Source organism: Camelus bactrianus, chromosome 15 (genome assembly GCF_048773025.1).
Source record: "Camelus bactrianus isolate YW-2024 breed Bactrian camel chromosome 15, ASM4877302v1, whole genome shotgun sequence".
Classification (NCBI taxonomy): Eukaryota; Metazoa; Chordata; class Mammalia; order Artiodactyla; family Camelidae; genus Camelus; species Camelus bactrianus.
Window position 1 is genome coordinate 48797032 of NC_133553.1, and position 23153 is coordinate 48820184.

Consider the following 23153-nt stretch of genomic DNA (forward strand, 5'->3'; position numbering starts at 1 on the left):
GAGGAGAGGAGAGGAGAGGAGAAGCATGGGGTAATGGGGGTGGTTAGTTGAATTTTGAGCAGGTTTATTTTAGGTAATATTTACAAACTGTGTATAGTGGGTTGTGTGTGCACTTCTTGTAGATTTAACTGAATACGGAAAGCCCAGCTGCTGGCACATATAGGCTCTTAATAAATGTGTCAAAGAATGAGAGTGTTGCCATATTATTCTAAGTTGAATTTTTTTTTTTAGAAACTATCTCCCATTTTTAATGACTGAGATTCCACCTATCTTTCACACCTTTGATGGAATAAAAATAACCACATATAAGTTTAAGGAAAGAAAACCCCATATCCACTAAGGTTTTATGAGGGAGCTCAGAAAACATGCTTTTGATTACTGCCTGACTGCATCACATCAGACCTTGTGGTTAGTCTAGAAATTAGCAGTGTCAGTGTGGGATTACCCATGCACTCCTTGGCAGCAAGATGTAGCTGATGTCAAATTAAAATAGCTAAGCATGATGGATGATAATAAAGGGGAGAGTTGGGGGAAGCTGTTTATGGGTTGTTCTCAAAACTGCCTAGAAAGAAAAAATACTTTCATATTGTCACATATTATACATCAAATGCACAGTCACCAACGTTTGATAGTTACATGACTGTATCAACCCACTTAGATTTGTAAAAACTTCTCCCATCTTTGGGGATACTGCACCCTGTTATATCATTTAAGGTTTCCAATGGCACCACTTAGTATAGGTTATTGGTAAATAAGTTGAGGCCCAAGTTCGTGTGTGTGAACTTTCCCCTTTGTCCAACCTATGTAGTTTCATTATTGGGACCCATCATATATAGTGACATAACAGAGATATTTATAGGAGCGGAGAAGTTGATTACAAAGGATCTCTTATCTGCTGCTTACTTGAGCTGTCTTCTGCAGTATCGCCAACCCTGCACAACGACATCTGTTATTTACGTGGCTTCTACCCTTTGACTCTGTGGCACAAAAATATTTTTTTACTTACTTTTTCAAGTGTTTACAAATTACAAAAAACAATAATAACTTTCAGGTTCGGCACCACTGGCAGTTAGTAAGCCCTTTTAAAAGGTCTAAGGTTGTACCTCAGGATCTCTGTCAATTTGACAGGTCATTAAATTCCTGAAAATACTATCTCCATTGGACATTGTGGTCTCTATGGAGAATGGGAGCTATTGGTAGATAATCTCCATCAAATTCTTGAGAGTTAACTTCTGAGCTTGTATCTTGATCAATAACTTGGGATAGATTCACATTTGATAAGACACTCAGAAATTTCCAAAGTCTCAAAAGCTCTCTTCTCCGCCCTTAAATATATGATCATTTGTCTGTTGATTGGTCCAGTGATGTAGCGATCTATCAATCTATTCATCTATCTATTGTCTCTATGATTTATTCTCCAACTGAAACCAAACTGGGTTGCTGTTCGTACAAAATTTTGGGGGATAGAAGTTTTTGACGTCCTTGTCTTAGTCTGCTTAGGCTGCCATAACAAAATACCACAGATGTATGGCTTAAACATAAACTTATTTCTCATAGTTCTGGATGCTGATAGTCTGAGATTAGGGCACCAACATAATTGGAGAGACTTTCTTCCCAGCTTACAGATGGCAGACTTCTCACTGTGACCTTAAATGGTGGAGAGAGACAGCTCTTCATTGACTTTTTCTATAAGGACATTTATCCTGTTGGATCATGACCCCACCCTTATGATCTCATTTAAACTTAATTACTTCCTTGTAGGCTTTATCTCCCAAATACAGTCACACTGGGGATTAGGGCTTCAACAAATGAATTGGGGAAGGGGAACAGAATTCAGTGCATAGCAGTCTCATATAGTTTTTGTGACTTTATGAAGTGTTAGTTCATGAGAAAAATATCCACAAACAGCATTCTGAAGAATATTAAAAGTGCTTCTCACAACTGAGATGAAATTCAAATCTATTGGTTAGAGGACAGCTCAGCTTTATGTTTATGGCAATTGCATCTTTGTTCTGCCATGCAAAATATAATCATTTTTTCCGTAGTCATGTCATTGTTCTATTGGTAGATTTGTTTCAAAATATTACTTATGGTTCACTTCTATCAAACTCACCATCTGTAAATTTTAAATGCACAAATGATTTCAGGGAGACTTTGAAGATGCATGTTAACCATCCACAAGAAGGGGTATTTCATTTTAACTGGATGTGTACAACTATCTACCTACTTACCTGTATCTGCTTCAGATATGTGCTCTGGATAATGTATGTCAAAATGTGCCCTGAAGCTCATAAATGACACCACCCACCATGGTGAAGAATTTAGTATAAATTTATCTAGGTTTAAGCAAAAGGATTCTTATAAATTCAGGTTACAAAAAAGTTATAAAACTACATGTGGTATGTTAAAAACCTAGTACAATTTTTCAAAATGTGTACTCTACAGTGCCTTAAAAATGGTACTTGAATTTTGAAAAAAAAAGCAAATCAATTTACAAATAACAGTTAAGACATATTTATAACTGACACTTATGAGTGCCTTGCACTTTTGCCTGGCATTTATTAGATATCATCCAATAAATAGTGACAATGTCACAGAGACAGAAGAGTCAGTGAGGTCTGAATATGAATTCTGGGTCTACCACTTAATTTACCATGTTATCCTGGACTCCTAACTTTTCCTTAAGTGTGGTTAGTTGATTTACAATACTGTGTTAGTATCAGATGTTCAGCAAGATGATTCCATTATACATACATATCTATAGTCTTTTTATAATTATTTCTATTATAGTTTATTGTAAGATATTGAATATAGTTTCCTGTGCTATATAGTGGGGTTTTGTTGTTTAGTTTATATATAGTCGTGTGCATCAGTTAATCCCATGTGCCCAATTTATCCCTCCTCCCCCACTCTTCTCCTTTAGTAACTTAAGTTTGTTTTCTATGTCTGTTGAATCTGTTTTGTAAATTAGTTCATTTGTGATTTTTTTATTTAGATTCCACATATGTGGTATCATATGGTATATTTTTCTTTCTCTTTCTGGCTTATTTCACTTAGTATAGTAATCTCTAGGTCCATCACGTGGCTGAGTTATATTCGTGTGTGTGTGTGTGTGTGTGTGTGTGTGTGTGTGTGTGTAATCCCACATCTTCTTTATCCGTTCCTCTGTCAATGGACATTGCAGTTGCTTCCATGTCTCAGCTGTTGTAAATAATGCTGCTGTGAACATTGGGGTGCATGTATCTTTTTGAATTAGAGCTTTCCTCTTCTCCAGATATATCTCAGGAGTGGCAGTGGTGGATCACATGGTAATTCTAGGTTTTTAAGGAACCTCCAGACTCTTCTCCATAGAGACTGAACCAGTTTAATTCCCACCAGCGTTCCCTTCTCCCTGTACCCTCACTAGCGTTTATTATTTGTAGATTTTTTGATGATGGCCATTCTGACCAGTGTGAGGTAATACCTCATTGTAGTTTTGATTTGTGTTTAATGATTAGCAATGTGAAGCATCTTTTCATGTGCCTGGTCTTTTTTTTTTTTTTTTTTTTTAGCTGTATGAGCTATTTGTATATTTTGGAAGTTAATACCATGTCAGTGGAATCCTTTGTAAATATTTTCTCTCAGTCAATAGGGTTGTCTTTTCATTTTGTTGGTGGTTTTCTTTGCTGTGCAAAAGCTTATGTTTGATTTGGTCTCATTTATTTCTGCTTTTCTTTCTTTTTCTTTGGGAGACTAAGAAAACGTTACTGCGATTTATGTCTGAGAAAGTTTGGCCTATGTTCTCTTCTAGGAGTTGTATGGTATCATGTCTTATATTTAACTCTTTAAGCCTTTTTCAGATTATTTTTATGTATGGTGTGAGGGAGTGTTGTAATTTCACTGATTGATTTACATGCAGCATCCAGCTTTACTAACACCACTTACTGAAGAGACTCTTCTCTCATTGTATATTCTTGCCTCCTTTGTTGAAGATTAATCTACTTGAAGTGTGTGGGTTTATTTCTGGGCTCTTCATTCTGTTCCACTGATCTGTATGTCTGTTTTTGTGCCAATGCCACGCTGGTTAGATTACTATATCTTTGTAGTATTGTCTGAAGTCTGGGAGAGCTATGCCTCTAGCTTTTATCTTTTTCCTCAGGATTGTTTTGGCAACTCTGGGTCTTGTGTGGTTTCCTAATAAGTTTTGTTTATCCTTTAAAAACAAGGGCTCAGTTTTTTATTGATTCATTTTTTGTTTTTTTAAATCTCTATTTTATACATTTCCATTCTGATCTTATACCTCAGGGTGTGCTGGTCCTTGTCCCAGTGCTGGGGGGCGTGTTTGGTGTTGTGACCAGAGTCTGCACTGGATGCTGGGCAGGGCCTCCTCCTTGCCCTGTGGTTGTCCCAGCCCTGTTGGAGGCGGGGTCTGCTCCCCAGTTGTTGGAGTAGAAGCCCTCAAATGGAGTTCTAAGCCGTGGTGTGAGGTAGGCAGGACTGGAGGGGTCCCACTGAGAAAGGAGCTGCCAACATGTTCTTCCCCACGAGCTGTCTGTCAGGATGTTCAGTTCTGTGACCCTGCCTGCTACCCACTGTGTGCACCCACAAAGATCTCTGTTGCTGGCAATGTCCTCGACGGCCACCTTCACTTCCAGGCTTCAGTACTCGGCTTTAAGGTATGCACGCATACTGGCTTACAGAGCCACGAGCGCCTAAACCCTCAGTAGCCAGGTTCCCTGAGCCTGCAAACAACTAGCTCAGGTGTCCCTCAGGCATGCCCTGGGGTCCTAGTCCCAAAAGCTGTTTGAGTAAGAACCCACTGGAGCTGTGGAACCTGCAGTGGGATTGCCAATAATTGGCTCACATTCCAACCCCACCTCTGTGTGTGTGTGTGCCCACAAAGTTCCCAGAACCCACAGCAGCCAGAGCCACACACTCCTCCCTGCCTGTGTTGACAATGGGGCTCCAGTGGTGACCTGAGGACCCATGTTCTGTCCTATGCATGCCCCAAGCTGTGGCTCAGGCCATGTTCCCGGCTCTTCAGGCTATCTCCATGAGACCAAATCCAATCCTGTCCCCAGGTCTATCAGCTGAAGCCTGAGTTTCAGCACCCAGTCACTGTGCATGTGTCTTGGCTGAGAACTGTGGTGAAGTGACCAGGACCACCTGTGCTGATCTACCATGAGGGTCCACAAGGCAGCTCCCACACTCTCCATCCTCTAAAGCTCATTATCTGTCCTAGAGACTGACTAGCCAGTGAATGAGACTTCCAGGATGAGGGAAACTTCCCTCTTTCACAGCTCCCGTCCCAATTCCTCCTCTTCTCCCTCTCCCTTTGTCCTACCCAATTATGTGGGGGCTCTTTCTTGCAGCTGTGGTTTGATGAGCTCTGTAAGCTTTCAGTAGGTATTCTGTGAGATGCGTTCTACATGCAGATGTGTTTTTGATGTATTTGTGGGAGCAGTGTGCTCCACATACCTCTACTCTGCTGTCGTGATGTTGAGTCTATCCAGGTCTGGAGGTTGGAAGTTCAAAATGGGCTTTGCAGAGCTACAATTAGGGTGTCCAACACTAGAGCACCTCAATATATACAGCAAAGGTTAACAGACATAAAAGGAGAAACTGACAGTAACAGTAATACTGGGGGACCTTAACACCCACTTACATTGATGGACAGATCATCCATACAGAAAATCAAGTAAACAGAGAAGTTAAATGACACATTAGACAAGGTGTGCTTAATTGGTATTTGTAGAGCATTCTATCCAAAAGTGGCAGAATATACATTCTTTTCAAGTGCACATGGAACACTTCCCAGGATGGATCACCTGCTAAGCCATAAAGCAAGCCTTAGTAAACTTAAGAAAGTTGATCATATCAAGCATCTTTTCCAACCACAACACTGTGACATTAGAAATCAACTACCAGAAAAAAACCTGCAGGAAACACAAACACGTGGAGGGTAAATAATATGCTACTAAACAATCAATGGATCACTGAAGAAATCAAAGAGGAAATCAGAAAATGCCTAGAGACAAATGAAAACAAAAACACGATGATCCAAAATCTATGGGAAGCAGCAAAAGCAGTTCTAAGAGGGAAGTTTATAATGATACAAGCTTACCTCAGGAAACAAGAAAAATCTCAAACAAACTAACTTGACACCTAAAGCAGCTGGAGAAAGAAGAACAAACAAAATTCACAATTAGTAGAAGGAAAGAAATCCTAAAGATCAGAGCAGAAATAAATGAAATAGAGAATTAAAAAAATAAATAGGCAAGATCAATGAGACTAAAAGCTGGTTCTCTGAAAAGATAAACAAAACTGATAAAACCTCTAGCCAGACTAATGAAGAAAAAAAGGGAGAAGGCCCAAATCCATAAAGTTAAAAAGGAAAAAGGAGAAGTTACAACTGACACCACAGGAATACAAAGGACCACAAGAGACTACTATGAGGAACTATATGCCAGTAAAATGGACAACCTAGAAGAAATGGGCAGATTCTTAGGAAGAAACAATCTTCCAAGACTGATCCAAGAGGAAATAAAAATATGAACAGACCAATTACCAGCACTGAAATTCAACCAGTAATTAAACCCCTAACAAACAAAACGTCCTGAACCGTTGGTATGTACATATATAACTGAATTACTTTGCTGTATGTCTGAAAGTAACCCAACATTGTAAATCATACACTTCAATAAAAAATAATTTTCCCAATCCAAAAATGGGCAGAAGACCTAAACAAGCAATTCTCCAAGGAAGACATACAAATGATCAAAAAGCACATGAAAAAATGCTCAATATCACTAATTATCAGAGAAATGCAAATCAAAACTACAATGAGGTATCACCTCACACCAGTCAGAATGGCCGTCATTCAAAAAGCCACAAATGACAAATGCTGGAGAGGCTGTGGAGAAAGGGGAACCCTCCTACACTGCTGGTGGGAATGCAGTTTGGTCCAGCCACTATGGAAAACAGTGTGGAGATTCCTCAAAAGACTAGGAATAGACTTACCATATGACCCAGGAATCCCACTCCTGGGCTTGTATCCAGAAGGAAATCTACTTCAGGATGACACCTGCACCCCAATGTTCATAGCAGCACTATTTACAATAGCCAAAACATGGAAACAGCCTAAATGTCCATCAACAGGTGACTGGATAAAGAAGCTGTGGTATATTTATACAATGGAATACTACTCAGCCATAAAAACCGACAACATAATGCCATTTGCAGCAACGTGGATGCTCCTGGAGAATGTCATTCTAAGTGAAGTAAGCCAGAAAGAGAAAGAAAAATAACATATGAGAAAACATAACATATGAGAAAAACAAAAACAAAAACAAACAAAAACAAAGCATAAATAAAGGACAGAAATAGACTCACAGACAGAGAATACAGACTTGTGGTTACCAGGGGGGGTGGAGGGTGGGAAGGGATAGACTGGGATTTCAAAATTGTAGAATAGACTACACTGTATATAGCACAGAGAAATATACACAAAATGTTATGATAACTCACAGAGAAAAAAATGTGACAATGAGTGTGTATATGTCCATGAATAACTGAAAAATTGCGCTGAACACTGGAATTTGACACAACATTGTAAAATGATTATAAATCAATAAAAAAATGTTGAAAAAAAAACCCACAAAAAAAAATAAAAAATAAAAAATAATTTTGAAAGTGTTGTGGCCATCAGCCACTGCAGCCACCCCTGACTGCATCCTGAGGGGATCCTGGATGGAAAGAAAAAGAGGACGTTGGCCCAAGATCGTTACGATGTGTATCAAAGGACTGATTTCAGTGAGCCCAGACTGTAGCATCTTCCCATATACAGAAAAGTTTTAAATTCATTAACCTCAGATACCTGATTTTCTTTAATGAACAGTAATCTTTTGATGTTCTGGCCATCTGGATTTTAGCAAAAACTCCTATGTATCCTGGTTCCTTCCTTACCTCTTTGGAGAAGCCCCTCAGCTATGTGAGATGGTGCTTTTCAGGCTTGATTTCTCAGCAAGTCTGCCAAGTAAAACATAATTCTCCCAAAAAAAAAAAAAAAAAAAAACTGATTTTAGAGGAGAAGGAAAACTTGGTAAGCTGAATTTTGCACTGTGGAGAGTGAAGGATAAAGGTGAGCATTTGCAAATACACACTCTATATCCTCATTTGAGCTTTTGCTATATAATAAACACAGTGGTAGGCACTGCACAGAAAATGCTGAATAAAAGGGCTATGGTCTTTAGCCCTCACCCAACTCACAGTCTGTAGGGATGACATACTTTTAAGTGTTTCCTGGTGCTAACAAAAAGCTCATTTGACTATAAAAACATTTCCTGCGGTTTTCCCAAATGCCAGACTCATGTCTTCTCATATCCTTCCATATGGCTCCCAGCCTACTTCACCTCATATCCATTATCCCTTTCTCACACTTTTTTGGGTTTTTTTTTTGGTGGGTAGACATATTTCAAAGTCACTGTTCAGGCTCAAACCGAGGTGATTCACCACATTTTCTGAAAATGAAGGTCCTGAAAGTTTTACTTCCATAAGCCATCCGTTGGCCAATTTGGAAACTTATTTTGAGAAAAAGATTCAGTCAGCAAGTATTTGGGGAGAGTTTCTGTTTTAATCTAGTAAGATAAAAGTTAAGGCCCCAGTGTGTGCACTCCTCTTCTACTCTGAGTTGACACGCTGTCATTTCAGAGAGATGTTCAAGTAAATTCAGTGTCAGGATCCAGCTGTGGGAGTAAACTGATGAACTGAAACAAACTGCCTTGATGGAAGGCAGAACATAAATACGGGCTGCTCTTCCTTCTTCTGTGCCTAAGTACCCTGATTTTGATCAGCAGCCTCTCTTGGCTCTATCGAGGCTCTATCGATAGAACCAAGAAACTAATTCATACAGTTTCTCTGATACAAAAACCTCAAGAACGTAATTTCTTCCTCCTGACAGCCTGTGGCCTCTGAAGTTCATTCCTCCTAGGGTAAGACATCAGCCTGAGAGGGTGCCCAGGCTAAATGAGGTCTCATAAGACAGATTCTAGGGAGAGGTGAGTGAGTAGTATTAACGAATGTATTAAATAAACAGCAGTGACCATGTATTGAGCATTCCCTGTATGCTTTATGTGCATAAATGGATTTAACCCCTATAACAGTGCTATGAGACAGCCACTAGTATTATCACATTTTACAAAACAGCCATGAAGAATTTTGAAAGTATGTATAAGACCACACAGCTGGGATGTAGCTGAGTGACTTTCAGTTCAAGCAGAGTAACTGTAGCAACTGCTTATAATCACTACACTACAGAAAAAAGCCTTACTCTTAAGACTCAGAAATAAGACTTGCTCACTCAGTACTAATAAGTTTAAAATCCTTTTTATCCTTAGTTACTTGCAAAAGAGAGATCAGCTTTTAGTAAAAATTTTCAGCTACTGAGTTTGTATTGGAGACCCTCAGCCAACCATGTTTTATACGCACAGATTTCAAAACATAACTGATAAAAAGACTTGAACGTAGGATACTGTTTAAGATCTCAAAACCAATAATAATTTTAAAAAACCCAGTCAAAAATGGGCAAACTGAGCAGACTGTTCACCAAAGAAGATGCACAGATGGTCAGTAAGCACAGAAAAAGATCCTCAATATCAAAAGTCATTGGGGAAACGGAAATGAAAAGACGGTGCTTTACCACTACATGGCTGATGAATGGTTAAAATTACATAAGACTGTTTATACCAATTGTTGGTGAGGATATGGAAGAACCAAAACCCTCAAATACTGGTGTTTATGTAAAATGGTATAAACATTTTGGAAAATAACCTGGCAATTTCTTGCACACTTACCAAATGAAGGAGGCATTCCACTCTTTGGTATTAACTGAAAAAAAAAAAATAGTGTATGTCCACATAAAGACCTAAACACAAATGTTCATATCTGACTATTCTGTAGTAGCCAAGACCTGGAAACATGCAAGATGTTCAACAATATCTGTATGGCCAGACTGTGGTATATCTATACAATGGAATGCTATTAATCAATAAAAAAGTATGAAATACTGATACATTCAACAACATGGATACGTCTCTCAAAATAATTATATTGAGTAAAAGAAGCCAGATACGAAAGATTATGTAATTTATGTTTCCAATTATATAAAACTCAGGACAATGCAAACTAATCTTTAGTGACAGCAGAGCAATTGTTGCCTGGGAGATGGGTGATAGGGAAGGAAGGACCGAGAAAGTATAGAGATACAACAAACTTTGGGAAACAACAGATCTGCCCACTATTTTCATTGTAGTTATGGTTTTTCAAGACTTATCAAATGGCATACTTCCCATGTGAAGATCATTGTATGTCAGATATACCACAATAATAAAACTTTCAAAAGAAAAAAAAAACAAAAATGGTAGTAGCACTGTTGTTGAGAAACATGAAGATTTCTCTAAAATTTTCACTGTTGGAGCTTTGTGGCATTAACATTTTGGGGGATTTTAATGTATATTTTGTGGACTCTGTAGTACTCAAAATATTCTAATTCTAAAAACTTTAATAGATCTGCAGAAAATGTTTTTTCCTGCAGGGGAGTCTCCCTCTTGTCATTCAGATCTGCTGAGTGGTTCGGTTGCTTTTTCCTGACAGAAATTTGAAGTAGGCCTGACTGCACATGTTGGGGTGACATCCGGTAATCTTCCTGAGAAGTAATCTCATGATGGAACCGTCTGATCAAAGTGTTCCCCAGGAGATGTACAACTGAATCATTTCAGGGTACTGCTTAAAATTGTCAATCATTTCAGAATGCCAGAGAAATCTGTTTTTCTAGTATATTGAAAAAGGAGACTCCTGTAAGATCCTTGCTTGCCTCACCTTGAACCTGAATTCCTACTGCAGATGCATACTTCATTTCTCCTAAGTGCCTGTGATTAACTTTTAGGAGTCATTTGGTTGTGTTGTTGACAACCACAACAAAGAAGTTACGTATACTGAAGGTTGATGAGTGTCCAGCTAACAACTTCTTTCTACCAGGGGATATTCAAAAGTCAGTAAAGAACATTTGTTATGTAAGACTGGAAGCACTTTTGAATTTTCAGCTATCGCATTTCAGTAGCTGTCAGGAAGATTTTATACATACCAAGGGTGAACCTAAGCTTTCACAGCCATTTTTTATCCACATCACAGTACTATAAAGTTAAGAGTTGTGTGCTGTATTTCACACATCTTTGAATGTGCATCAGGGCTCTGTAATATTCTGTGGGGAAAAAAAAACTTTTCAAAATGAAATCAAGCAAATTATGAGCATGCATTACAGATATGTTAGTATCAAAGTGTATCTTCTCAGTTCTACCTTTGGGAACTACTTGAATCCCTCAAAAGAAGAGATTTTTCAGGTGATTTTATTATACATTTCTTATTTTAGAATATATTTACTTTGATATGCTATTAAAAATAGATTTATATGCAATTTATTTATACATATATCCACACACTGTATATAATTAATGATCATTAAATAGGTTTTGTTTATTTTTCACCAAGCCAAAACTTACCTAGAAATCAGCATTCCTACTTTTATAGGTATATTAGTAATCAGAATGGATTTAATTCTTACATTGCATAGGTATGATTATTTCACATCATAGATTCAGCCCTAGGAAGCATTTAATTGATACCCATAATAAACTCAGTTTTTTTATAAGCTAACAAATCCTAATCCTTCAAGACAGAATTGTAAACAGGACCAACATCCATGAGGCACATAATTGTTTTTTCTTTGCTGAAAATAATTATTTGATCTATCACCATATGTGTATCTATATTTATTTACACACATACACACACACACACACACTCTTGAATCAACTCACACAGTCCTGTACACATACTCAAATGCGGGAAGTCAATTAATTATAGTATTCATGTGTAAATGGTATGACTCAAATATAGTGCATTATTCAATCAAGAAGATAGATTTTTAAAAAATTGTAGGCTTCTTTTCTGGCAAAAATGTATAATTAAATTAGTTCTCTCTGTTTTGTGGATTTTTATGCCACAAAAATAAAAATTGTATTGCACTTAGGAATTGTTTGATAATATTCAAAATTCTGATGGGGTTTCAAAAACTGTTAGATAATTTATATTATATTAGGGATTTCATGTGCACAAGAGCTACTGCCTACTTTTTATGGTCTACCAGTCATCAAATAATACGTGATTTTACTCCTATGCTTTATCTTCTGGCAAATTATGATCTACCCTCATAGCCTACTGTTCAGTTTCTAAACCACTATGAAAGGGTATTGAATGTAAATAAGGGCATTTTGATAAAACTTTATTTTATACAGAAAAATAACAGATTAATGAATATTTAGAAGTAGGTTGACTTCAAGACAGTATCAAATTTCCAGAAATAGACCAATTTAAAAGATGTATGGATGGTTTTATTTTGTTGGGAAGGAAGTGGATGGAACAACCCAGCCTGGAAACAGGAACAAATGTTCGCCGAAGGCACTGTGAGCACCTCCTCCTAGAATTTCTTTTATTACACAGCCCTATTATCAAATGGGCACTTCTTCAAGCTAAATTAAAAACACACTTCTACATAATTTTAAATATGTCTGGTATTTCCATTATAAATCAGTAATGAAGAGCAGTTTCTCTATGCCTTCTGTACTCTCAAACTTCTAAATATTCTAAGACATGGCGATGATTACAGAGAAAGTTTATACCACAAATGACATTGAGAACTTACCAGTCTTACCTCTATATGCATTTCTGTACCTTGTTACTGAAGGAAAAAAAATCTAATAGTAGCTAAGGATTTAAATCATATTTATCACAATATGCAGGTAATGTAAGTCATAGACTGATACCATCATACTATTATTTCAAATTAACCTGATGTGGTCTAATGAAAGCTGTTTAGAAAGTGGCAAAATGAAGCTAACTTGGGGGATACAGTGAGAAGGAATGAGGGGTGACTACTATCGGGTATGGAGTTTCCCTTTGCAATTATAAAAATGTTTCAGAATTAGATAGTAGTGATGCTTTTACAATCTTGTGGATATACTGAATTGTGCACCTTAAAATGATACACTGTATACATTTAAAAATATTTTGTGGGAAATATATCTTGATTTTTAAAAATGAAGCTAGTTTGGAAAAAAAAGTTCTATGAATGTGGTACTTTTGTTGTGAACCTAGTCCTTCATCTAATAGTATTACTGTGTTGTATTGAATATATTTCTTTCAAGAGTGAGAATTTTTATAGCAACTGATTTAAAATCTGTCAGATAATTTCAGCATCTGTATCATTCCATCACTGACATCTGTTGATTTTCCTGATGCAAATTGAGATTTTTCACGTTTCATTATACATTGGAACATTTGGAGTATTACATTATGAGACTGAGTCCTTTTTGTTTTTCCAGTTTCTCTGACCTTTTATACTTTTTTAAAGTTTTTTTTTAATTGAAGTATAGTCAGTTACAATGTGTCACTTTCTGGTGTACAGCATAATGTTTCAGTCATATGTGTAACATACATACATTTGCTTTCATATTCTTTTTCATAATGGGTTACTACAAGATATTGAATACAGTTCCTTGTGCTTATACAGAAGAAATTTTTTTCTATCAATTTTATATATAGTAGTTAATATTTGCAAATCTCGAACTCTCAATTTATCCCTTCCCACCCTCTTTCCCCCCAGTAACCATAAGTTTATTTACTATGTCTGTGAGAGACTCTGGGTCTTGTTCAAATCCTGTGAAGAAAGTTGGTGCAGGTGTATCTCAGAGATGTTGTGGGTTCAGTTCCAGACAGCAACTGTTGCAATAGTGAGTCACACAAATTTTGTTTCCCAATGTGCATAAAAGTTACGTTTACACTATACTGTAGTCTAGTAAATGTGAAATAGAATTATGTCTAAAAATAATGTACATACCTTAATTTTAAAAACCCTTATTGTTATAAAGTGCTAACCATCATCTGAGCCTCTAGCAAGTTGTAATCTTTTTGCCGGTGGAGGGTCTTGCCTGAATGTCAATGTCTGCTGACTGATCAGAGCGGTGTTTGCGGCAGTTTTTTAAAGTAAGACAGCAGTTAAGTTTGCTGCATTGGCTGACTCTTCCTTTCACAATTTCTCTGTAGTGTGCAGTGCTGTTTGATAGCATCTTACCCAAAGTAGAACTTCTTTCAGTACTGGTGTCAGTCCTCTCAAATCTTGCCGCTGCTTTATCAACTAAGTTCATGCGATACTCTGAATGCTTTGTTGTCATTTTAACAGTCTTCACCAGGAATAGTTTCCATCTTAGGGACTGCTTTCTTTGTTCATCCATAAGAAGCAACTCATCATCTGTTAAAGTCTTGTCATGAGACTACAGCAATCCACATCTTTTGGCTCCACTTCTAATTCTAGTTCTGCTGTGTCTGCCACATCTGCAGTGACTTCCTCCACTGAAATCCTGAACCCCTCAAAGTCATCCGTGTGTGTTGGAATCAATTTCTTTCAAACCTCTGTTAATGTTGTCATTTTGACCTCTTCCTATGAATCACAGATGTTCTTAATGGCATCTAGAATGGTGAATTGAATCGTTTCCAGAAGGTTTTCAATTTACTTTGTCCAGATCCATCAGAAGAATCACTATCTATGGCAGCTATAGCCTTAAAAAAACAAATTTCTTTAGCTTTAAGACTTTTACAAAGTTGGATTTACTCCTTGATCCATAGGTTGCAGAATAGATGTTGCATTAGCAGGCATAAAAACAACATTAATCACATGGCACACCTCCATCAGTGCTCTCGGGTAACCAGGTGCCTTGCCAATGAACAGTAATACTTTGAAAGGAGTCTTTTTTCTTTTTTTTCCCTAAGCAGTAAGTCTCAACAGTGGGCTTAAAATATTCAGTAAACCATGTGGTAAAGAGCAGTGCTGTCACACCCAGCACATCTCTGTTGCTCCACTGACAGAGCACAATGTAGCATAATTCTTCGGGGCCCTAGGAGGTTTTGAAATGGTAAATGAGTACTGGCTTCAACCAAAGGTTACTCGCTGCATTCACCCCTAACAAAAATGCCCGCTGTTCTTTGAAGTTGTAAAGCTGGGCATTGACTTCTTCTCTGTAGCTATAAAAGCCCTAGATGGCATTTCCTAGTAGAAGGCTGTTCTGACGGCCTTGAAAATCTGTTGTGTGGTGTCGCCGCCTTCATGAGTGATCTTAGCTGGATGCTCTGGGTCACTTGTGGCAGCTTCTGCATCAGCATTTGCCGCTTCACCTTCTACTTTTCCGTTATGAAGGTGGCTTCTTTTCCTTAACCTCATGAACCAAACAAACTGCTGGCTTTTGAAGCTTCCTCATTTCTCTCAGCCTCCATGGAATTGAAGAGAGTTAGGGTCTTGCTCTGGATTAGGCTTTGGCTTAAAGGAATGTTGTGGCTGTTTCAGTCTTCTGTTCAGACCATGGAAACTCTCTGTCAGCAGTAAGGCTGTTTTGCTTTCTTATCATTTGTGTGTTCATTGCAGTAACACTTTCAACTTCCTTCAAGAACTTTTCATTCACAACTTGGCTATTTGTCATAAGAGGCGTAGCTTTGGCCCATCTGGCTTTCAACATGCCTTCCTCACTAAGTTTCATTGTTTCTAGGTTTTGATGTAAAGTGAGAGACATGCAGCTCTTCCTTCACTTGGTTACTTAGAAGCCATTGTAGGATTATTAACTGGCTTAATTTCAATATTGTTGTGTCTCAGGGAACAGAGAGGCCCGAGGAGAAGAAAGTCAGGGGATCAGCTGGTCACTGGAGCAGTCAGAACAGTATTTGTTAAGTTCATCATCTTATATGGCGCCCCAAAACAATTACAGTAATAGCATCAAAGATCACTGATCAGAGTTACCATTACAAATGTATTAATAATAAAAAAAAGTTTGAAATAATGCAAGAATTACCAAAATGTAACAAATATGAAGTGAACAAATGCTGTTGGAAATACGGCGCCATTAGAATTGCTCGATGCATGGTTGCCACAAATCTTTGATTTGTAGGAAACACAGTGTTGAAGTACAAGAAAGTGCCTTGCAGTAAAATGAGGTATGCCTGTATTTAGTTTCGACCTTTTGTGGCCAGTGGTTCCAGTGTCAGTTCGGTTTTCCCTGATGTTGCAGCATTGTCCAGGTCTGTCCCACTTGTGCACTACTCAGGTCGCTCTGGGATCTGGGCAAAGGTGTACACAGCAGTTGAAGTTCTCAAGGTTTTGGTGTGTTAATTAGGATCAGATCCATGTATATACTGTTTGAGGATTGAGCCTAGGGATGCATACACTTTATGGTGTCATTTCCTCCTTACTTTCCATTACCCCAGTATTTTCCCTAAGCACCTCTTTTCAATTGTTCAGCCAGAGACCACCTACTTTCATGACTTGTACCACATCTGGGGCCAATTAGTGGGAGGTCTTGGAGAGAGAGAAAGAAAAAGTGAAAAAAGGCAATTGGGTGTTGCCACAGCTGCACTAGAAGGAGCTAAATGTTTCCTGCCCTCAGAGTTTTGGCTCTTGCACACATCATCGCCAACCACTGTCACTGCCTCCAACATCTGCACCATGGCACTTCCTGGTGACTGGGGTGTGAAAGAACAGAGGGAAAAGAGAAAGAAGGTCAAGGGGTGGATTTAGTCCACTCTCTCTGAGTTTTAAGAGCGTCCTTTCATGACCCCCCATCCAGGCTCTCCTGGAAGTCTCACTCTCTGCTCTTTATAATGCCCACTTCCAGGCTGCAGACTGGGGACACACAAAAAAGTGGGATACTCACTGCTGGTTCAGTGGTGACTCAAATTCTGGTATCCTTCTCTGATCCATCTGTGCTATTTACTTTTCAGAGTTCTCAAATAATGGGGCTGTGAATTTTGTTCAGGTTTTATAGTTAAGTTCAGTTAAGAGAAACTGTTACCTTCATCTTGGGTTAACTCCATATTACCTGGAATTGGAACGCTGTAGTGCATATAATATGTAAATAAGATTTAGACCATACATAATGGCTGCAATGTAAAAAATTATTTAGAAAAATAGTTTTCTCTGGAATTCTTAAAATGTTTTATTCAGACATTGTAGAAACCACGGCAATAATTGATGCTCATCAGTTCACAGTTTTACTTGACCAGAACTTCTTATCAAAGGTTAAGACATCAGATAAAATTTAAATAATAAAAATATAAACATACCTGTTAATAATATTGATTGATGTTTTGATCAAGCTTGGCATTATTGGAACATACAGAAATTTGAAATAAGATATATGCCTTCAAAAAATGTCAGGGAAACAACTAGCGAAAATATGTGTTATAGCAAAAGAGTAAAACAATAGTTTAGGAGGATAATGGGAGGAAAATAAGAAGGCATTGCTTTGTGTAACTTGACGAACTATATAAACAGGATGTTTGCAGAACCACAAAGATTAAAACACACTTTGGGGGAATGTGAGATTTTTGCTGGGTCTAGGACTGTCAGAGTATACAGTGGTGATAGAGAAAGTGCAGAGGTAAGTCTACGTGAGTAGTGTGGCATGCACATAATATGAGATGGGAAAAATATAAAAATATATGTACTAATTTGGCTGAAGTTAGGGGTCTGTGCCAGGAAGTGGGTAAATATGGTTGGATAGAATAGTAGGAATCACTTATAAATGTAAAGCTCAAAAGTGTAATTTCAAGTCTACATTTACTTGTTGGTCTTATTTACTTTTTAAAATTGAAGTATACTTGATTTGCAGTGTTGTGTTAGTTTCAGCTGTTCAGTGAAGTAATATATCAGTTATATATCAATATATAGATACTATATTCCAGAATATTTTCTATTATAGGTTATTACAAGATACTGAATATAGTTCCCTGTGCTATACAGTAGGACCCTGTTGTTTATCTATTTTATATGTGTATCTGTTAATCTCAAATTCTTAATTTATCCCTCATCCCCTTTCCTTTTTGGTAACCGTACATTTGTTTTCATGCCTATAAGTCTATTTCTGTTTGGTAAATAAATTCATTTGTGTCATGTTTTTTAGATTCCACATATAAGTGATATCATATGATACTTGCCTTTCTCTGTCTGACTGACTTCATTTATTATGATAATCTCTAGGTCCATTTCCATAGTGGCTGCACCAATTTACATTCCCACCAACAGTGTAGGAGGGTTCCCTTTTCTCTATACCCTCTCCAGCATTTATTATTTGTAAACTTTTGGATGATGGCCATTCTGACTGATGTAAGGTGACACCTCACTGTAGTTTTGATTTGCATTCCTTTAATGATTAGCAACCATCTTTTCATGTGCCTGTTGGCCATCTGTATGTCTTCTTTGAAGAAATGTCTATTTAGGCTTCTGCCAATTTTTTGATTGCTGGGTTTTTTTTATATATATATATTGAGCTGTATGAGCTGTCTATATATGTTTTAAATTTAATCCCTTGTCAGTCACATCACTTGCAAATATTTTCTCCCATTTGGTAAGTTGCCTTTTCATTTTGTTTATGGTTTCCTTTGCTGTGTAAAAGCTTTTAAGTTTGGTTAGATCCCTTTTGTTTATTTTTGCTTTTATTTCTATTACTCCAGGAGACAGATCCAAAAAAATATCGCTGCAATTTATATCACAGAGTGTTCTGCCTATGCTGTCCTCTAAGAGTTTTGTAGTATCCAGCAGTACAGTTAGGTCTTTAATACATTTTGAGTTTATTTTTGTACACGGTGTTAGAGAATGTTCTAATTTCATTTTTTACATGTATTATTGCCTTCTTTGTTGTAGACTAATTGACCATAAGGGCATAGGTTTATTTCTGGACTTGCTAGCCTGTTCCCTTGATCTATACATCTGTTTTTGTGCCTGTACCATATGGTTTTGCTTACTGTAGCCTTGTAGTATAGTCTGAAGTCAGGGAGCATGCATGATTCCTTCTGCTCCATTCTTCTTTTTCAATATTGTTTTGGCTATTTGGGGTCTTCTGTGATTCTATACAAAGTAAAAAAATAATTTTTTCCAATTCTGTGAAGAATGCAATTGGTGATTGGATAGGGATTGCACTGAATCTGTGAGTTGCCTTGTGTAGTATGGTCATTTTAAAACGAATTCTTCCAAATCCAAGAATATAGTACATCTTTCCATTTGTTTTTGTCATCTTCAATTTCTTTCAACAGTGTCTCATAGTTTTCAGAGTACAGGTCTTTTGCCTCCTTGGGCAGGTTTATTCCTAGATATTATTTTTCTTTTTGATGTGATGGTAAATGAAATTGTTTCCTTAATTTCTCTTTCTGATAGTTTGTTGTTAGCGCATAGAAATGCAACAGATTTCTGTATCCTGCAACTATCAAATCATTGATGATCTCGAATAAAGTTTTCTGGTAGCATCATTAGGATTTTCTATGTATAGTTACCGTGTCATCTGCAAAAAGTGAGTTTCACATCTTCCTAATTTGGATTCCTTTTATTTCCTTTTCTTCTCAGATTGCTGTGGCTAGGACTTGCAAAACTATGTTGAATAAAAGTGACAAGAGTGGGAATCCTTGTCTTATTCCTGATCTTAGGGGAAATGCTTTCAGCTTTTCACTATTAATATTATGTTAGCAGTGAATTTTTCATATATGGCCTTTATTATGTTTAGATATGTTCCCTCTATACTCACTTTCTGGAGAGTTTTTATCCTAAAATGAATGTTGAATTTTATCAAAATTCTTTTTCTGCATCTGTTGAGATGACTATTAATGTCATGTTTTCCCATTGATTGATTTGCAGATACTGAAAAATCTTTGCATCTCATTTGATCAAGGAGTATAATCCTTTTCATGTATTGCTGGATTCAGTTTGGTAGTACTTTGTAGGGATTTTGCACCTATGTTCATCAGTGATGTTGGCCTGAGATTGATAAATTTTTTTGTGGTATCTTTGGTTTTGGTGTCAGGGTGATTGATGGTGGCCTCATAGAATGAGTTTGGAAGTGTTCCTTCCTCTGTACTTTTTTGGAATAGTTTCAGAAGGATACATGTTAACTCTTCTCTAAATGTTTGATAGAATTCACCAGCGAAGCCATCTGGCCTTGGACTTTTGCTTGTTGGGTTATTTACCTTTTAACACTCTGTATTTGGTTTAATGAATAGAAATAATGTATATTCAGTTATTCAGCACTATGTGTGTGCTGCCTTTGATGGGCCAGAAGGACTATTGTTAAGGGCACCTCCATGGCCAAGGTGATAAACGGTAAGGCTGGCACAGGGACTGTGCACAAATGGTCTGTCTGTGTCTGCCAACAGAGCTAATCTACAGGAGGTCAACTTGCCAGCTTCATAACAGCCTTGCCCAAAAATAAGCCTCATGTACTAGGCCAGTACCTGGATAAAAGCAGGCTAATTCTAGTGTCTGAGAAAGGACTCAAGCAATCTCCTGGTAAGGAAGCTGCTCTAACAAGTTATTGAAATGAATTATGCCTTTTGATGTATCACAAGCAAAAACAAGCAAAAACCACACAGCAATATCTCTAAACAGCTGTTAAAGGTGCCTTCCTACAAAAGCAAAGAGCCATATGTATTGTTAGCATGTTTCAGCCCTCTTCACTGATTATATGAAAATGGAAGGATCAAGAGCAGATTTATCCCATCTAAACTTACCAGCCTCTAACTGGTGGGATTACTGTACTACATTTTATGGAACTGTGGCCATGTGTGACAGTAAATTACAAGGCAACCCTACAGTGCTTTGACCAATACCTTATTATGTCTAATCATTTTAAACATGTGCTTTTCATTTTAGTATAAACATATTTAGCACAGTGGTTAAAAATCCTGGTTTTCCTGTGTCCTGATGATTAGAACCTCCAAAGTAATCACAGTCCTTCCTCATCCCATTCCTCTGCTCACTCTTACTGCCTTCGTTCAGATACCAGTTGATTTCTTATGAGCTGTCTGTTCCATGTGGATCTGTAGTCAAATAGAATCAGCACTGTTTAAGTGAAAAGGCAGTGACTGTTATTTTGGACATATGTATGTTTGTTTCCTCACTGGCCTCCCTGCCTTCAAATATTAGCATGATACCCACACATTTCATGTATCTTTGTTCCTAGTATCCTCATAGCAACTAGCATTCTACTTTCTTTTCGTTTTGTTTTGTTTCCCAGTGGAAAACCCAGTCTGGTGTTACAGTGACAAAGGAAGTGCTAATTAGCAAATGAATGCAATTAGTAGTTCCCTCAAATGTTTTCAGGTAACTTCTGTTTCTGACACATACGTACAACAGTGTAGGTCAGCATTTTTCATTTTACACAATATGAATTCAACAGAACAGTGAAAACACTGGGGGAGGAAAAACGTGCACCAAAACGAGGCACTGCCGGTGCGTCAGAGGAGGGGATTCAGGCCTTTTCTTCATCTTAGAAGACGCACACTCGTCCTCCCTGACCACTCAGTGACGGCCCCTTCTTAATCTCTTCGTTTTTGAGATATGAAAAGTGGGATCCAGAAAAGAGGAATGAGTCCCATCAAAAGCAACACTCATTAATACTATAATTTTTTCTTTGTCTTTGTTTATATGGATGTAATGGTTCTCAAATCCTGTGTATTCTCTTGTCAAACAAACTTTAGCTCTTTGGTCTCTACATATTTCATGGGAGTTGTCAGGAGTCTCAGCATACATACAGCAAGTGCTCATTATTAATGAGAATTGTGAAAATACTGATTTTATCTCCTTCTCATACCACTCATCTTCTGGGGGGCAAGAAGTTTCCCCTCTGAGTTCTGTAGCCCTCCCTGCTCCTTACGTGGTTACAGCGAGGATTGATCATGAGAATGCTTTACCTTCTGGTCCTGTGACTGTGGACAGGTCTAGCAGATGCCTTTCCAGAGATTTGTCACATTGAAACTGAGGGGAGAGAGATCACCTCCCTGGGAGCAGTGCTGGAAAGATGTGGGCCCATGCACGTTAGGCAGCGTTGATTCTTGGGTGAGAAAGAGTAAAATGTTTATTCAGAGAAAGGCAATACAAGCACTGGAAAAGTGGCAAAATATTTAGCTAATGTCAAACACTCTTGCATTAATCTCCATATCATCTTTTTAAACCCTCATGAGAAATCATCTGAGTCAGGCCACCTTGACAGCTAGTGTATACTGGTGCCTTTGCGATCATGAGGATAAACTGTCTTTTCCTCCAGGCAGAGGGAGTCTGTGCCTGGTTACCTGTCCTGGTGAGCGTAAGGCTAGATTTCAGTCCACAGTCACTCCTCAGCAGGTCCCTTGTAAAAAGCACAGTCTGTGCAAGTACATGGTGCCTCTGAATAGGAGGAGGAGTATGATTCCCGTTTGATATGGACCAGGAACCTGAGGTTCCCGTATGTTAGGTAAAAGTGTTTCTAAGGCAGGGGATTTTTTTTAACGCTTGAGCTCCCACAGCGGGTAGGTCGCAGAGCTAGAATTCCCATCAGTGTTTCCCAAAGCCACGTGCTCTCCTCACCCACCTGCTTACTTGCGCGCTCTCATGGTCGTGCCTGTGCGCTCCCTCCATTTACTCTCTCTCCTGCTGTGGGCACCCCTTTTCTCCACTGGTGCTACTGAGAGGCACACTCAGATCACTTTTATTGCAATGGAGAACACCTTTTTTTTTTTTTGCACAGGGCTACTCAATCCAGTATAGAGGGCCAGCACGTGCTCTGAAATAAGCAGATGGAAACCCTCAGCAGTGTGATGTCACCGCTAACTAGCAAAAGGCGATACTGCCTCTTTCACCCCCTAGTCTTTTCACAGTTTTCTTTTATAAACAGAGTGAAGATAGGGCCAGGAGAGGTAGCAAAGTCCTTTCCAAAATAAGGAGAAGCATGGCAGTGACGAGCTTCAAACACCAGTTTGTGCACGGCTAGGAGTTTGCAGTGCAGCCATAGTGAGTCTACGTTCAATAGCAGCATAATGAGCTAAGTCTTTTGGGTGAGTTACACTGTACCTGGCCGGATTAGATTTGCTTGGGAAAGGTATTCATTCTTTCAAGTTGGTAGGACAAATTTCATGTGTTGGAACAATTATTTACTGAATGCTAGAGGCCTAAAAAAGATAACACACAGTTTTACAGCAGCTGCATCTAACTGAAGGTATAGCTTGTGAAAAATCATTGATCAACGGCCTTCTGGTACCGTTATGTACTCCATTCACAC

At 38.1% G+C, this 23153-nt stretch overlaps 1 long non-coding RNA gene across 1 annotated transcript in view; it reads left to right on the top strand.

Annotated features, from left to right (window-relative positions):
* The window catches only part of LOC123612059 (uncharacterized), a 339122-nt gene that overhangs the window by 288389 nt on the left and 27580 nt on the right, over positions 1-23153 (top strand). The gene's annotated exons all lie outside the window — the stretch shown is intronic.